The sequence below is a fragment of the Dasypus novemcinctus genome, chromosome 19 (assembly GCF_030445035.2).
Source record: "Dasypus novemcinctus isolate mDasNov1 chromosome 19, mDasNov1.1.hap2, whole genome shotgun sequence".
NCBI classification, from domain to species: Eukaryota; Metazoa; Chordata; class Mammalia; order Cingulata; family Dasypodidae; genus Dasypus; species Dasypus novemcinctus.
In genome coordinates, this window is record NC_080691.1 from 58,659,552 (window position 1) to 58,673,568 (window position 14,017).

Consider the following 14,017-nt stretch of genomic DNA (forward strand, 5'->3'; position numbering starts at 1 on the left):
ATGACAGATGTGGAAGCAGTGTCCACTGTAGATTCTGGGGGCAAGAAGAGAGAACAACAGGTATAATATGGGGCATTATGGGGGCCCCAAAAATGAAATTACAATGACAGATACAGACAATAATGTATCCTGCCATAGCCTACAGAATAGAGTGGGAAAGAATAAACTGAAATGTAAACTGTAATCCGTGGTTATTGGCTTGGCTCCAAAATGTTTTTATCAATTGCAGTGAATGTACCACACTAATGAAAAATGTTGCCAATGTGGGAAAATGTAAGAAGTGTGGGGAATGGGACATATGGGAACCCCAATATATTCTATGTAACATTTATGTAATCTAAGTATTCAAATTATTTACAAAATATTATAAGTATTTAATTTTGTTATGTGAAGGAAAAAGACCTGGGCACAATAAGCTTGCCAAGTTGACATGTAAAAATAATATTCACCACATGTTTAATTATATTATATTATTATACATTATATAAAAATGTAAAATTATTAAATATAATTACTGGAGGGTATTTTTAAACACCTGTTTCTTCTCCTTAAGAATTTCTTTTCTCAAATTCAGTAGAGATATCAGAAAATCCTGTTCTTTTATTTTTGTTTCCAGGATAATGTGGGCTTTATAGAATGCATTGGGAAGTGTACTTCTCACTTTTATTTTTTGGAAAAATTTTTTGAAATATTGTAATTAATTGGTTTATTCATTCATTTATGATATGTATATTCAGATTATTTATTTCTTTGAGATTCATTTTCATCATTTTGGGTATTTTGATGTTTTTTTTCCATGCATCTAAGATCCATGTTTTAACATGTTTTTTGAAGACATTAAATATAATCATTATTTAATGTTTGCAGGAATTACACCCTCTCCTAGTAATTATAATAATTCTGGGAAATCTACCATTTCACATCTATAATTGAACATGTATAGTGAGTGATTCCTTTTTTAAAATTTTCAATTATTATTCCTTTTATTTCCAGAGTTTCCATTTGATTCTTTTTTTTTTTTCAGTGTGTAAATAAGACTTTAATAAAACATGTTGGTAACATTCTCTATTTAATTGGTTATACTTTATATCTAAGTAACCATTTGATTCTTTAAAATATTTCTATCCCTTTATTAATAGCAATCATTTGGTACAAGTTTGCCATATATTTCCTTTGCTTCTTTAATCAAGCTTTCCTTTATTATTGTGGAAACTTTTATTTGTGTGTTTCTTAAAACATTTTTATTATATTTTTAAGGATACATAAATCATAAAAAATGCTACATTAAAAAATTAAAGAGGTCCCCACAAACACCACACTCCACCCCACCCACTCCTCCATCAACAACCTCTTTCATCATTGTGACACATCTTTTGCATTTGGTAAATACATTTTGGAGCCCTGCTGCACTGCATGGACTATAGTTTATATTTAGTTTATATTCTCCCCCAGTACATTCAGTGTGTTATGGCAGGATACATAATGTCCAGCATCTGTCCCTGCAATATCATTTAGGACCACTCTAAATCCCCAAAATACCCCAATATCACATCTATTCTTCCTCTCCCTGCCTTCAACAACTACCATGGCCACTTCCTCCACCTCAATCCTACAGTTTCTTCAATTACTAGTCACAGTATTTCTATAGTAAAATACCAATAAGTCCACTCTAATTGATATTTTATTCCTCCATCCTGTGGACTTTGGGATGGTGATGTCCACTCCACCTCTATAAAGAGAGGGTGGCTTAAATTCAAGCAGGATGTGATTCTCCTGCTTGCAGTTGTAGGGACTGAAGGTTCCCTGTTGTGGTGGTTGACCATATTCAATTCCCAGTTAGCTTACCTAGATAAGTCCAATGAACCAGAGAAAAGGAATTGCAACTCTGTTGAGTTTCAGGGCACAGCTGGCACATGGTCAACCCAGAGATGCAAGTTCCCCAAATATACACAAACTCCAATGCCAACCACAGGTTCAGTAAAAGTGACAGAAGAGGCATGTGTAGAAATGTCACATCTGAGTCCAACTCCATCATACTCAGGAACACAAATTCCAAAGTAAGGCCCACTAACAAGACACTGAACTCCAGAGCCAACTGCCATGATCAGAGAACCGGTGTGTCTCCCTAGCTCTCAGGAGCACAAGTACCTGTGGTTATATCTACTTTGGCTGTCTCTGGGATCCGCTGAGGTGTACATAAGCATGAAACCTTTGATGACCTCCTGACTCTTTTTTGAAGATGCTTACCCATATAAACACATTTGTCTTTACCATTTCCCCTTTTAAATCAAGGTCTTTTTTCTAGTTGCATCACCAGTTAGTGACTGGTAGTAATCCCTTAGTGCCAGGGGGTTCATCCCTGGCAGTCATGTCCCAAAGTGGGGGGAAGGTAATGCATTTACATGCTGAGTTTGGTGTAGAGAATGGTAACATTTGAGCAACATGGAGGCTCTCAGGAAATAACTCTAAGGCACCCTGTATCTCTGACCTGGTTGAAATTTCAGGCACACTGGGTCATAAGCATTGTCATCAGTATCAAGGGTTCATCATTGGACTATCCTTCTTCACTGGTCTTTGCCCTTACACTTGGGGGATTGTTGCTCTTTCATTGGGGAATGTGACAAATCTCCCCTGGATAGTAACTCAGCACTCCCTCAATTGTCAGTTGTAACTGTAACTACTATGATAATGCCCAATGAATATCTGAACATTTTTGTATACCCTATATACATGCCCTGGAGAACTCCCTCTGAACCTTGTGTCACCCATCAATAACACCCCACATGAGTGTTCCTCCCCTGCTATAGTTGAACCCCTCTGTCATCCAAAACTTCTTATAAAAATGAAGCCTATTATATTGCCAAATTCAATTAATAGGAAAATGAAATAACAATGATAGTTTTAAGGATTAGAAATAGAATACATACTAATTTAGAAAAACTAAAATGAAGATAAAATAAATTGGGGTATTAAAAATGAAAAAATATCATAAAACTTTGTTTTTAACATTTTGCATTTCAACACTGTAGTATGTGCTGCCCTTTATGTACAGTGTCAAGACAATTTCTTTCATTTCTTCTTCAGGGTCTATACCCTTTTATTTCTTACTTTTAATTTTGCCTTCATAAAAGCTTAAGATGTCAGTAAAGTCACATATACAATATAGGGGGCTCCTATATATCCAACATTAAACCTTTTCCCCCCTTCCCCAGCAATGAACTTTTTATGTGTTCATGTTATAATTGGTGTAGCTTATGTACAGATATTGAAACATAGCTATCAAACAGGATTTCATTTTGGTTTACATTATCGTTTATATTTTAGACTGTACAAATTTCTAAGTTTTTAGTTACATTATGGTTTATATTATGGTTTACATTTTAACGTATAGGCTTTTATACATTTTTAGTCAAATTTAACATGTCCAATATCCATCATTGCATCATCTTCTGAAACACTTTCATTGCCCTCCAGTTACCCTGCTTCCATCTATACTATTTCCCTCTCACCCTCCCCTCAGTGCCCACAGTGACAACAAATCTTCACTGCTTGATCCAGATTCACAGATACGTGCAGCAATTCTTAGGACTTGACATACTAGATTGTCTTTCCTCATTGGAAGCCACCAGTTCTCTCAAGAGAAACAATTCCCTCTTTTTGAGAACATCAGGCCTTCCTGGAATGTGAGGAATTGTAACCACATTTCACTACATTTCAATTTTTGAAGATTAATGTTCCTAATTACTTGCAAAAATATTGAAGGCTTGAAATATTTATCTGTTTTCTTTTATTCGGCACTGCCTATGTTCTCAAGAGTTTCTTGTTCCTCAAACTGAAAACCTTGCCCGGCAGCTTGGGAGTTTAATATTTTCTTGTTTATTGTGTGGGGCTACATCCACTGAGATAACACTCTATGACAAGCTAAACATTTACATATTCCATAGAGGCACATTGAAGTAACTTTCCTGTAATCTAAAACTTCTCTAAAAATAAGGTTTTTAATTACTTTTTTAAAAGGGTTAAGATTCTTAAGGAAATATACTTGAAATAGTCTACAGTTAGGAAAGGGAGTAAGAGTCAGGAGAAATATACACAAGTGGGGAACACTTGTGAAGGTCACAGTCCTTAGGTCACTAAAATATTTAGATTTAATCATAAGTCTGTATAGAACACTGAATGTAATAATCTTAGAGAGGATAGAAGGGAATAATTGCAAATATGTTGCTATCAACTACCCACTCTAGACTTACTGTGGGAGAGTGCTATGTGAAGGTTGACACAATAAATAAGAAATGAGTATTGTAAATTCTAGGACAGCAATAAAATGAAACTTAAACAATACTATGTTTGATATGCTCTGTTGGGAAATGAAAAAAAAAAAATGTCCAGAGAGTGCTACAAAGCTCTTAAAACTGTATAGTTGAGGCTTGGTGCAATTCATTGTTAATGGAAGCCATGTGAATCTCACTTGCAAGTTTGAATAGCAAAGGTATTATTTTTCTCAGAAAGTAAACAAATAAGGATAGCACAGGAGTTGGAAGAAGAGTGATATCCCAGGGTGGGGGTAGAGGAAGCAGATTCACTAGGCAGGGAAAAGATACAGATCTATTCAGGAAACCCTCCCCTACCTTCCTTCTGCCCCTCCCCCTGGTGCTAGGTCTTGTGGTCAGAGAGTCCTAGTTGCTCTCTACTGGCTGGACCCATCCTTTCTTCCTTCAGTGATAATGCTGCTTCCATGGAGTATACATGGTAGGCATCCTAGAATCTGGGGCTGTTCAGGGACAAGTTCCCCTTACTGAGCCATTATTTGATGATTTAAGTTTAAGAAATTGGAAATATAGAGGTAATTTATAGAACATAAAGAATATTTCAAAATATGCTTCAGATTCATTTCTTCATATTTTTGACCTAAGGTGCTGCATATTCCAGTAGTTGTTAGACTTAGTTCATGTTAAAAGAGAGGGAAAAATAAACAACTGATTTTTTCCTATCAGTACTTAGAAAGTTTTAAATGTTTTACCTTAAAAAATATCTGTGCTGCGACTTGGGTAGGATTGGGGAATAAATTAAATCAAAGAGGCTGAATCAGTAAATAGCACTTTAACAAATGCTACAATTTCTTGTAATTTTACATTGTGTATTATACTCATTAATGATAATGAGCACAGCGATACAAAAATTATCCAACCTAGTGAATTGTTAAAAGATGTTTGCCACTGTAGCTCCCACTGGGTAGGAAAGAGAATGGGTCATCTCCCATGTTCCTCATTAAAATCATAGCCCTTCCTTCCATGGGACAGTAGATGCTAACATCTTATATACAGTCAGCTCTTGCCACACTCTTTTATAGTTCTAGTGAGTGTGCATAGGTAGACACTAAAATTTAGTACAGTTTTGCTTGCTCAGTTTTTCATGGCTCCTTTATATCTTACATTGCATAGTCCTACATTTTCTATTTTAAGGTTTTATTTAGATGAATTCCACATTACCTAAAATTAACCATTTTAAAGTGTAAAATACAGGGCATTTAGTACATTCACAAGATTGTATCTACTTGCAAAATATTTACATGAACCAAAAAGTATACCTTGTACATTTTAACTGATCATCTCCCTTTCTTTTCCTCTCTCAAACCTTGGCTTCCAATCATTTTCTTTTCCTTTCTATTAATTTACCAATTTTGGACTATTCATAGAAATGGAATCATGCAATCTGTAGGTCTTCTGTGACTGGCTCCTTTCACAAAACATAACTTTTTCAAGGCTCATTCATGCTGTAACACTTATCTGGTTTACATGTGAATGGATAATCTAATGTGTGTATACCATATTTTTTATCCTTTCAATTGATGGACTTCCGGGTTGTATTAATCTTTTAGCAATTATGAATAGTGCTGCTATGAACATTTTTGGAAAAGTACTTGTTTGAGACTTATTTTCAGTTCTTGTTGGAGAGGAATTTCTGGCTTTTAATTCTATGTACAGAAATCTCGGCTTCCATTCAGGTGTTAATGTCCTATCCTTGAATTTTCTGTTACATTTCTGCTGTATATTTTCTTCTGTTTTGCTGTCCTGTGTTTTTTTAATTGAGTAGAAAATTTGGTATACAGCATGCTGTAGCTATTTTTTAAATAGTTTTATTAAATTTGTTGTGAACTTACAAAACAATAATCAAGTGAGCAAAATGTCCACACATCACTCCACCAACACCCAACACATTACATTGTTGTGGAATATCTGCATAACATCATCAAGCTAATACAACTAATGATGATCTTGAGTGAACATCTGTTTTTTTCCCATACCCCCTACTATTAACACAGTATTTCTTTGATATTGATGCAAGAATATTACAATATTGGTGATAAGTGTATTCCATAGGTTATATTAATTATGTTTTTTCAGAGCATCTCCATAGTTTTACCACCTTGTAATAATGATGAACATTTGTTCTAGTTATAGAATAATAATCTTTTATTTGTACTAGTAACAACAATTCTCATCCACATCAGGTTTGCTATATTATTCAGTCCCTATATTGTTCTCTTCTTTCTTTCAATTCACATACACATCCCTAGACTACCGCTTTCTATCACAATCCTATTTATAAACCAGTTATGTTAGTTATACACCGTACAATGTGTTACCATTAACTCTACCCATTTCCACACTTTCACAGTCAAGCTTATAAAAATTTCTACATATATTAAGGGCCAGTACCCCTTCTCAGCCCTCGTCCTATCTCCTAGCAAACAATAGGTTTTAACACCCTGTGTTTATTCTTCATATTTAGTTCATTTTAATGAGACCATACAGTATATATCCTTTCATGTCTGGCTTATTTCACTCAGCATAATGTCTTCAGGGTTCATTCATTTATCATATGTGACCCAATTTCACTTCTTCTTACAGCAGCATAGTATTCCATTGTTTGTAAATACCACGTGTATTTTTTATCCATTCATCAGTTGCTGGACACTTGGATTGTTTCCATCTTTGACAATTGTGAACAATGCCACTGTGAACATTGGTATGCAAATATCTGTTTGCCTCACAGTTTCCACTTCCCCTAGATATATTTCTAGTAGAGGGATTTCTGGAGGGAGTTCTATATTTAGCTTCCTAAGGAACTGCTATACTGTCTTACACAGAGGTGGAACCATTCTACCTTCTGAAAAAGAGTGTAGGACCATTCCTGCTACTCCACATACTTTCCAGAACTTGTTTTCTTTTTCTAATAATGGCCATTCTATAGGGTGTGAGATGTTATCTCATTTTCATTTTGATTTGCATTTTCCTAATAGATAGTTATATTGAAAGTGTTTCTCATGTGACTTCTCTCCACTTGTACTTCCTCTTGGAAGTAATGTCTAATGAAATATGCCCATTTTAAAAATTGATTACTTGTTCTTCTATTGTTGAGTTGTATGACTCCTTTACATAGCAAGGGAACCAAACCCTTATCAGATATGTCATTTCCAAACATTTTCTCCATTGATTTGACTGACTTTTCTTCTTGACAAATCCTTTGAATCATAAGATTATTTATTTATTTATTTATTTATTTTCTATATAAGATTATTTAAGTATGAAGAGGTCCATTTATCTTTTTTTAAGAAATGTTGCTTGTGTTTTTGGTGTAAGTTTTAAGAATCCACTTCCTACTATCAGGTCTTCAAGAGATTTCCCTACATTTTTTTCTAGGATCTTTTTAACTCTAGTTTTTATATTCAGGTCCTAAGTCCATTTTAAGTTAATTTTTGAAAAAGTGTGAGATAGGAGTTCTCTTTATTTCTTTTGCATATGGATATCAGATTCTCCCAACAGTACTGGTTGAATAGACTCTTCTGCCCCAACTGGGTTGGTTTAACAGCCTTGTGAACAGCCATTTGTCCATAGATGTGAGAGTTTGTTTCTGAACCACCAATTCAGTTCCATTGGTCTATATGTCTAAATTTTTACCAGTAATATGTTTTTGTCTTGTTTTTAACCGCTGTGGCTGGGTAATATAATTTAAATTCCAGAAGTGAGAGTCCTCCAGCTTCACTTTTCCTTTTTAAAATGTTTCTGCCTATTCTGAGTCCCTTATCCTTATAAATAAATTTGAAAATTGTGTTTTCCATTTCCTTAAAAAAGGCTGGGTTTTTTTTTTTTTGGTATTGCATTGAATCTGGATATCAATTTGGATAGAATTGACATTTTAATGATATTTAGTCTTCCAAACTATGAACACAGAATGTTCTTACATTTATTTACATCTTTTTTAAAATTTATGTTAACAACATATTTTAGTTTTCTAAATTCAAATGCTTTATGTCCTTGGGTAATTTTATTCCTAAGTATTCTGTTCTTTTAGTGCCTATTGTAAATGGAATTGTATTCCTGACATCTTCTTCAGATTGCTCAATATTAGTATATAAAACTCTACTGATTTTATTGCATTAATCTTGTATCTTGGCACTCTGCTGAATTTGTTTGTTACCTCTAATAGCTTTGCTGTAATTTTTTTAGCATTTTCTAGATATAGGATCATATCATCTGTGAATAGTGAAAATTCTGCTTCTTCCTTTCCAATTTGGATGTCTTTTATTTATTTCTCTTGCCATATTTCTCTAGCTAAAACAATAGATGGGAATGATGGTGGTTCAGGGATGTGAGTAGGGTCAATGGAGTGATGGTAGTGCAGGGATGTGAGCAGGGCCAGTGGTGCCAGAATGTTAGGGTGATCAGGTGGGAGGTTGGGTTGGACTATCCATGGAACTAGGGGAAGTACTGCAGGAAGGAACAGAATTCTTGGGATTTGTAGGTCTATGATTGAAACTACAACTGTGGGAATGTGCTTTCTGCAAATATGGCAGGAGAGCATCACCTTGTGAAGGGCATCAGTACTGCAGGGATGTGTGGAAAGTGGTGCCTTGGGGCATGTTTCTTTGGAATATGTATTTATGTATCTTTCCATAATGTGTTAATTCAGTGGGGGGAGAACCACACAATATACAAAGAAATATTAAACTCTCATTCTGGTGAGTCCTTCTGCATTCTCAAATGAGAATAATCTCTCCAGAACGTAGACAGTGTCTAATAAAAGTAAGCAGAAAAGAATGCCAAACCCTCAATATTAATGCATGTAAATATGAACATTATTCTTCAAAAATGGAAACTTATTTGTTATAGTTTCCAAGGGGAGGGAAAGGAAAGAATATGTGGTACACAGGACATTTTACAGCATTTGAATATTTCTCCATTATTGTGCAATGATGGATACAGACAATTATACATTTCTCAAAACCTGTACATATGCACAGTTTAAATGTAAACCACCAGGTAAACCATTCACCATGCTTAATAGCAATGCTTCAATATGTGTTCATCAATTGTAACAAATGTACCATAATCAGTTAAGATGATATCAATAGGGGGAAATGTAAGAGAGGGAGGTGTGGTATATGTGAATCCCCAATATTTTCCAAGGTACATCTCGGGGTAAAAAATAATAATTCATTTTTAAAAAATCATTAATATAAATGCAACACAAAATTTCCCACTTAAATCTGTCATGTGTACAATCAGTGATATTAATTAAATTCCCAATTTTGTGCTATCAGCACTATCATTCATTATGACAATATTTTTATCACATTAAACAGAATCCTTTAACCATTAAGAATTTTTTTTAAAGGTTTATTTATTTATTTATTTATTTATTTATTTATTTATTTATTTCTCTCCCCTTCCCCCGCCCCACACCCTGGTTGTCTGTTCTCTGTGTCTATTTGCTGGGTCTTCTTTGTCCGCTTCTGTTGTTGTCAGTGGCACGGGAACCTGTGTTTCTTTTGGTTGCGTCATCTTGCTGCATCTTCTCTCCGTGTGTGCGGAGCCATTCCTGGGCAGGCTGCACTTTCTTTCACACTGGGTGGCTCTCCTTATGGGGCACACTCCTTGCACGTGGGGCTCCCCTATGCGGGGGCACCCCTGCATGGCAGGGCACTCCTTGTGCACATCAGCATTGTGCATGGGCCAGCTCCACATGGGTCAAGGAGGCCCAGGGTTTGAACCGCGGACCTCCCATGTGGTAGACAGATGCCCTAACCACTGGGCCAAGTCTGCCGCCCAACCATTAAGAATTAATCCCCAGTTAGTTCCAGAATCTGATAACCTCTACTCTCCTTCCTGTATCTATGAATTTCCTCTTCCTGAAATTTCTTCTATGTGAAATCATACCAAATTTTACCTGTTTTGTTGACTTAGTTAGCTCAACAACACATTTCATGATTTGTCTGTGTTTTAGCATGCATCAGAAGTTCATACTGTTCAGAGCTTAATAAAATTCCATTGAGTGTATATCACACTTTGTTTAACTAATCATCTATTGATGGACACCAGGATTGCTTCCACACCTAGGTTATTGTAAAAATGCTATGAACTTTTGTGTACAGGTATGTTTGAATCCTCACTTTCAATCTTTGAGAGTATATTACTAAAAGTGGAATTGCAGGGTCGTATGGAATTTTATGTTTACTCATTTGAGGACCTGCATGTCTATTTTCCTAAGAGAAGCAGTGGAACAGGCTTCCTACTTCTCCGCATCATCTCAATAACTTGTTTCTTTTTTTAACCATCTCTTTATTTTTTTAATGTTACATTAAAAAAATATGAGGTTCCCATACACACCCCAACCCCCCTCACCCAACTCCTCCCACATCAACAACTTCTTTCATCATTGTGGCACATTCACTGCATTTGGTCAATACTTGTTTCTATGCTAGCCATTTCAGTGGGTGTGAAGTGGTATTGCAAAGTAATTTTGATTTAGCTTTCTTTAAAGAAAAATCATGCCACACTATTTTTCATATACTTATTAACCACATATACATATTCTTTGCATTCTTTTATTTTTGTGGAGATGGAAGATGCCCATTTTTTGGGTTGTTGCCTCACAGTCTTAATGGTGATTCCCTTAAGTACAAGTTTTCAATGTAGAAGATGTCAAATTTTATCTATTTTTTTTTGTTGCTCATAATTTTGACTTAATGTCAAAGAATTCTTTGCTAAATACAAAGTCATAAAAGTTTTTCCTATGCATTATTCTTAGATAAATGCTGTTTTTGCTCTTACATTTAAGGTTGTGAATCATCTTGTGTTTATTTTTGTGGATAGTGTAAGGTAAACTTCCAAACTTATTCTTTTTCTACATGATTTCCTATTTTTATATCATCAATTGTTGAAAAGTCTATTTTTATGCTTTGAAAGGTTTTGACATACTTATCACAATTAATCACATATGTGTGGATTTATTCCTGGACTATGCACTCTATTTAATTGACCCATATGTCTATCTTTTCTTAGCTTTACCACATTTTCTTAAATACCATTGTACCATAGTAAACTTTGAAATTGAGACACATGACACCACCCACTGTATTTTTGCTCTGTCACAACAACATGATTTTTATAATCAGTTTTTCATTTAATATAAATAAATCAGCTGGAAATTTCATATGAGTTATTGTTGAAATTGTAAGTCACTTGGGGCATAGTTTTTTCCTAACAATATTTAGTATTCTGAAACACAAACATTAAATGATATGTCATTTATTTATATCCTGGATATGTTCAAAAATATACCTTATCTTTCAAAATATGTTTAGCACTTTTATTAATTTATTCCTAAGCACTTACTATTTTATTGTTTAATGTTATTCTGAATGGAATTATTTTAAATTCACTTTGGGAATGATAATTGCCAGTGTATAGAAATACAATTGGTTTTTGTATGTTAATCTTATGCTGTACTCTCTTATTCCAATTGATTGTTTTGGATTCCTAAGAATTTTCTATATGAGATTACATACATTTTAAACAATATCCTTTATTCTTTTACAACCTGTATTATTCTTCATGCCTAATTGCACCGGTAATAATCTCCAGTAACATTTTGAATAAAAGAAGTCATGACCAAAATTATTATCTTGTTACTGATCTAAGGGAAATACCATCCCATCTTTTAGCATTAAGAATGATAGTGGTCAGTGTCACAATCCTGACTGCCTGGAGCTGGGACCTAAGCCGGTCACCCAAGTAGCATGGCAGTGGCTGTGAGGGATGCTCTGGGGACTGGAGGTGGCATGCAGGGAGACTGCGCTGGTCAGTGGAGAGGGATAGCTCTGTGCAGGCAGGCGGCATGTCCCCTGTTGCTGTCCAGTGAGCTGGTTGTGCACTTCTTCTACTTTCTGCCCATGCCCCACTGGTTTTGTACTTGCCTTCTTCCTCACCTTGGCACCATTGCTTCTTCTAGTCCAAGCTCTGGCCACAACCCCTCATAAGTCTCCAAGTCTCTTCTGTGGAGCAGCCTGGCTTGAATTCTTCATGCACAAGCATAGCTGGTTTATGCAAGAACTGCATGTGGAGTTTGCTATGAAGTATTGCCTGAGTGGTGGCAACGTGGGCACTGCGGCTGTAGGAGAAAATTGGAGCCCCTGCAGCTCTTGACTTGGTGGCTGGAAGTGCTATGCCTCTACTCAGAGCTGGTGCTTTGCATGCTGGTTGGCATCTGGGACACCTGGAGCCTGCAGAAGTTTAGTGTTTCTGGAGATATATGCATTCTACAACAGCAAGGAAGTTTGTGACATACATCCCTCAGCAAGATGGACCTTGATGGCAAAAATGTCAAACAAATTCAGCAGCTGCTTGAAGATGTACTGAATAATAACAGGCAATTAAAATGGCTGTCCTGTGAGTTTATGCTCTAAATTATAGCCCCAACATCACTGTCATCTCTCAAATTCTATTGCCAACATCATGGAGCACCTGACTTTACTGGACAACAATATTCCTGGCAATAGCACTAATCTCCACAGTTGAACTGGAGTGATTTGTGAATCTACACTCACTACCCTGGATTTCCATGCATTTACAGCTGAGATGGCAAGAATCTTAACCGAGAGCAACCACATTCCTTTGCAGTGACTTTCTTTCCTGGCCCTTAACATTTCAATGATGCACAAGTCTCTGGACAACATGCCAAATGATGAGTATTGGAAAGCTCTGTCACAAAAGAGCACCAACCTTTGGTCTATATAATGACTTTTGATAGCAAGAGTGAAGATATGTTAAAGATTTTGAACCCCAGTGTTCCACTAGAGAGGATTCCTTGGACAGCTATATCACTCATGTTTCAGGGGCTCATGTTGATCACACATCCAGGCAGTATGACAAGTTCCTAAGTCATTCTAAATTAATGAATGATGTGATTGACACATCTGTTTTCCAGATCTCAGGGACAACTGAAATGAAAATTCATTGATTTTATTAGCATGGAGGTGCACAAAGCTTTCTCTTCTTGCAATTCATGGTTACACAGTGTGGGCACACAACCTCATTGCCCCTGCTCATCTCCCTGGCTCTGATTGAAAAGTGCTTGAAGTCACTAAAGAAAGCATTGATTTTGACCAAGGTGAACTTGCCAGCCAGGATGTGGATACAGTGCAAACCCCTATTGTGCAGGTATCCCTGGGCCTGTGTCAAAATTGGCATGGTGTCCTGCACATGGAATGCCTTCACATCCCTGGCATGCAAACACAGCGCCTCCCATATGGTAGACGGGAGCCCAATCGATTGAGCCACAGCCATTTTCCCTTTGTGTTGTTTTAAATCAATATTAACTTTATAGATTATATATGGTTATTCTACTTCTTGATCAAAGAACATAGTGAGGTATTGGTTTAGAAGTTCAAAGTGACAATGTATAGGGCTTGCATGAATCATGGACTTGTTATCAAATCTTAGGGAGAAAAAGTGAAGGTTACCTGAGGTTGCAGGCTAACTTTGTTTGACACTGAATTACTCTGCCTTTTTGATGTTTGTAATATTTGTATATCAGAGTTCAGAGTTCAGGAGCCAAATTATTTTTATACATATATAGCTATATATCCATGGCCTGGAGGATTTACATACAGTGCATTGCATTCGTGCATTCTGACAGCATTTCATTAATCTTGATTTGAAATGGAAGAAGGTAG

At 35.9% G+C, this 14,017-nt stretch overlaps 1 pseudogene; it reads left to right on the forward strand.

The window, feature by feature from the left end:
* Nucleotides 1-13,649, forward strand: LOC101429444 (F-box only protein 33 pseudogene; annotated as a pseudogene).
* Nucleotides 13,650-14,017: the final 368 nt, after the last annotated feature.